This window comes from Cryptomeria japonica, chromosome 7, assembly GCF_030272615.1.
Source record: "Cryptomeria japonica chromosome 7, Sugi_1.0, whole genome shotgun sequence".
NCBI classification, from domain to species: Eukaryota; Viridiplantae; Streptophyta; class Pinopsida; order Cupressales; family Cupressaceae; genus Cryptomeria; species Cryptomeria japonica.
Window position 1 is genome coordinate 629,549,279 of NC_081411.1, and position 5,403 is coordinate 629,554,681.

The window sequence follows — 5,403 nt, forward strand, 5'->3', positions numbered from 1 at the left end:
TTTCATCATCAACTGAAGCTTTTAAGATATTGAAGAATAATAGATTACTGACTATTTATTGGCATGTAGCTCTCCCTTAGGGTTTGGTATGGCTTCATGTTATTCTCATACTTTTATATGAATTTCAAAACACTTGTTTTCAAATATACATTATTGATTTACATCCATTATTGCATTTGTGATTTTAAGCATTCTCATTTACATTTTGTTCATTTAGGGTTTATACTCAAAGCATAGGGTATAACTCTAATTATTTAATTCTATCTCATTTAGGATCTTGTAAGCACATAAGATTCTAGCATACACATATTTCAATACATTATTGGCTATTTGTGGAAGTGGAAATCACCAAAATAAGGGGTTTGACTGAGGAAAAACCCTATATAGCCACCCAAATACCATTTTTCATGTTGCAGGTGTAGGTACAAGAATCCAACAGATGCTCAATCTTTGGGAAAGCTAGAGATTGTAGGTACTGATCTAGATCCAAAAGTAGGTCTTTGATATTTTAGTCTAGAGTGCCCATTTCCTTGGTCCTTTACATTTTTGTGCTTTCTTTTGTAGTTCAGAGTCTTGGGACCTCAAGCTGCAGATTCTAGAAGATTAGTTCAGTACAGTGATAGAGACCAAAACACCCAATGCCTTAGTACAACTCGATTTATCTCAATTTCTGGTGACATGTGCACATATAAATCTTATTCCCTTCTCTGTAATCCATGTCTAATTTTTAGATCTGCATTTTTTGTTATTTCAGTTTATGTTATCAAAATTGTTCATCTCCCTAGCAGAGTTTGTCATTTGCTTGGATTTAGTCCATCTCCTTTTCATAGAAGGAAAGGAATGGAAACCCTAAAGATATTCCTTCACTCTCTTTCATAATAATAAGTCAAAGTGAATCATCTCTTTAGGATCTTTCATATTCTAAAGTGAACATTTTGGTGAACCTAACATTAATCAAGCCTTATTTGATCTTCATTTGTTAATTAGATCTATTTATTGCATGTTTCTCTTCATTCAAAAACATAAAAAAAAATTAATTTTTTGTATACATTGTGTGTTTTAGGTTTTCAATTAATTTTTTATTTCAAGTATGTCAGATCTTTATTTTCTTACGATGATTATGTGTTTAGTAAGGAAGAACTTGATGTGGTTCTTGATGAGGTTTTACACCCCAAACCTTCTAAACCAACATTTTTCCAGAGGCAAATCAACCTTTCTACTATGCCATTTTGTAGTGATGATGAAGATAAGTTGAATGATTCTTCCAATGAAGTTATTCCTATCAAGTCATCCTCCAAATCTAGTAACATGGTGGCTTATAACAATCCCCTTTATGATGACATGCCTCCTTTTTAATCTAAACAAGTCATTTAGTAGACATGACCATGCTATGTTGGATGATCCTCTTAATGGTTTCATGACTATTACAACTTCAAACAATGATCACACATCTAAGAGGTTAATTGATATGATAAATGTGAATGAATGCAACTTTCAAACACCTCCTAGTAAACCCCTTTTGGTTGTTCAAGGTGCTAATCCTTCTCCAACTTCACAACCATTTAGTAAACCTCTCTTTGTGGTTCAAGGTGGTTATGGTAATGATGTGTTTTGCAATCCCAACAAACCCATTATTATCGCACAAGGATGATATCCCACTTAGAGTCCTGATGATTATGCTAAAAAAATTACTAGAGAGAGTTATAATTTAGTTTCTCATACATATAATACAATAAATGATAGACAACCCAATCCTCCTCTGTTTATCCCATCTTTACTTTCTACTTCTCAACCAATTATTCCACAAGATCCTCATATTTAAAAAACTCTTGGTAAGGATTATGACCTTATTGAACAACTTAAAGCTACTCCCACCAAGATATCTCTTTTGGATCTAATTCAAACTTCGTCCATGATTCTTTAAAGACCTTAGATGTCCCACCCACAGTGACACCTAATAATATGGCTTGTTTGATTCACTCCATGACAACTCCTAAAGCTCAAATTATGTGCACACAAGATGAGTTACCCTCTCATGCATTTAAACACTAATATGATCCCCTTATGATTGTTGGCATTATTAATGGTAACACTATAAGATGAACCCTTGTTTGTAATGGCTCTAGCCTTAATGTTTGTAGTGTTAGCCTATTACATAATATTATGGTAGACACATCTCTTATTAAACAAGATTCTCTTACTATTCATGGCTTTGATAATGTGGCTAGGTCTTTGCTTGGTATTATAACCTACCCTGTGAAGGTAGGACCTATTATTTTTCCCACACCTATTCATGTCACGCTATATAATTTGACCTACAACATTTTGCTAGGATGATTATGGACTCATAGAATGCAAGTTGTCTCTTCCACTTTGCATAAGTAGGTAAAGTTCATTTACAACAACAATATGCATACTTTATTTGCCAATAACATTTTACAAGCTTGTTTTCAAACATCCTCTTCTGAATATTCTTTGACTTATTCTTCCTCAACAACTTCTAAGGCTTCTTCAAACATCCATTCTTCATCAAATACTCCTACTTCTTCAAGTGATTCCAATTTACTCTTGTAAAGGATTTCGTTCAAACTAAATCACCATCTTCTCCTAAAGAGACTTCTTCTCCCAAGGGGGTTCTCTTAGGTGATCATTGGTGGTATTTAGACTTTACCCCTACCTTTGTAGGAGAATATAAATTCCCCCAAAGAGAACCTAAGATTGAAAGGAGAAAGATATGGATGAACCTAAAAGGTAACCCACTTTGTCGAAGGAATTAATTAATAACTTTGTGGTTGCCTCAAAATCTACACCTCCATCAGCATCTACTTCAACCGATTATGATATTCAGTCATATAAAGCTCTGCCTTCCCTTATGGAACTGGATACCCTTTATGGTCTTGGTTTCCACATCCTAGCTAAGAGCAAATATAATGGTAATGGCTAGGGTGCTCAAGAACAAGGGATAAAGGTTCCTCTAGAAAAGAACATTTGTGAAACATCTTTTGGACTTATATATAATCCCTTCAAACCCACCAAATCTTCTAAAAGACCATCCCTTAGTGTCAATGTCATTTTATCTTCTCCTAATTCTCTTTCACTAAAACATCTTGAATACATCGATTCCAATTTTTATTCACCTTTCTTTGTTCTTTTCTCTACTGATGATTCCTTGGCCAAGTTTTTAGGAGCCTTTGATAGCCTTCCTTGATATCACCATAATCGTGAATTTACATATTATTTGAATGCAGAAGCATACTTTGGGAAAGATGTTGAATTAGCTAAAGATATTGATGAGAAAATTAACTATTTCCCTCAACCAATGGATGCTCCCCAAAAAGTAACCTTCTTATAACTGATACCATTGATATCAAGATTGATCCTTGTAATTAAGGGAAGATCATAAAGATTGGGAAATGTTTAATTGATGAAGAACAAAAATAACTCTAAATTACTGCATTAATTTCTTGAGATCTTTTCTTGGATCTATTCAGAAATGTCTGGCGTTGATCCTAAAATTGTCACCCATAATATTGTCTTAATTCTCAATGCTAAACCCGTGAAGCATAAAATTAGGAGGATGAATCCCAAACTAGTCTTTCTTATCAAAGCTCAAATTGAAAAGCTCCTAGATGCAGGATTTATTCACCCTATTGATTATTCCCCTTGGATTTAGAACATTGTTGTTGTTACCAAACTTGATAAAAAAATCAGGATGTGCACCAACTTTTGAGATCTCAGTAAGGATTATTTGAAAGATAATTTTCTACTTCCAAACATTGATATAATAGTAGATTCTATTGTTGGTTATGCTTTGTTATCCTTTATGTATGGGTTATCAGGATACAATCAAATTTTCATCAACCCTAATGATCAATTCAAAACTGCTTTCACTACTCCTTTGGGTACGTTTTGTTGGGTTATGATGCCCTTTGTCTTGAAGAATGTGGATGCTACCTATCCACATGCTATGACTCTCATTTTTCATGACTACATGCATAAAACCTTAGAAGATTATGTTAATGATATCTTAGCTAAGTTTATACTTTGTCAAGGCCATGTTAAGATCCTTCATCGCATATTTGAAATAATTTGTGAATACAACATGCACTTGAAGCCCCCAAAATGCTTTTTTTGTGTGGATAGTGGAAAACTATTACATTTTGTAGTCTTGTATCATGGTATTGAGGTGGATACAAATAAAATAGATGCAATAATTAACATGCCACCTCCTCAAAACATCTCTTAATTGAGTAGTTTGTAAGGAAAAATTCAAGCCATTCATAGGTTTGTTTCACAACTTGTGGATCACACTTTTCATTTTACTCAATTTCTTAAGAAAAAAGATCACTTCTCAATGGAATGACGATCGTCAATGAGCCTTTGAGAATTTAAAAAGTTATTTGGCTAATCGTCCTATCTTGTAACTTGTTATTCCCACTTAACCCTTTCTTCTATAGACAACCACTTCTTCTCATGCTCTTGTAGCTTTATTGGCACAACATAATAGTGATGGTAAAGAATGTTGAATTTATTATATAAGCTGCACTTTACTCGATTATGTGGTTTGATATATTGCGATAGAAAGACAATGTCTTGCTCTCTTTTTTCGCAACTCAAAAATTGTGACACTATACTTTGAATGCTGAGATTCATGTTATTATCAAATTCTATCCACTAAAACATCTCTTTTCTAAAACTGATCTCTCAGGACATCTAGTGAAATGGGTTATGATGTTGACAAAATTTGACCTTAAATTTGGCTCTTAGAAGGCATTTAAAGGAAAAGCATTGACCGACCATTTAGCTAACGCATCTTTTCTTGATGAATTCATTCTTCCTATTGATGTTAATAAAAAAGGAATTATATTTTGATGGATCTAAGTGTCAGACAGGGTCACGAGCTAGTGTTATTTAACTATCTCCTTTTGAAAAACCTATCCCTTTATCTTATCATTTGAATTTCCTTTATACTAACAACATCACTGAGTATGAAGCTCTTATTGCTAGTCTTAGAGTGGCTTTATCCCTAAATATTCAATATTTACATATCTATGGTGACTTTATAGTTGATTATAAGAAAAGCTATAGGAATTTATTAGGCTAAACAATAAAAATTATCACAATATAATGACTTAGCTTTATTATTGTTAGAAAATTTTACCTCTTACACCATGAAGCTTGTTCCCCAAAATGATAATTGACATGCAGATGCTATGGCATGTGTCACTTCTCTCGTATCTCTCAAAAGTCCTTTGGTAGATCTAAATTTCACTATTGACAATCTTTCATCCCCAGCTATTACTAGTAATCCTAGTGGTGTGTCTTATTGTTGTTCTATAGATTTTGATGAATGGTACTCACATACCTCATCATATTTGATTCATGGTAAATTTCTAGATTCTA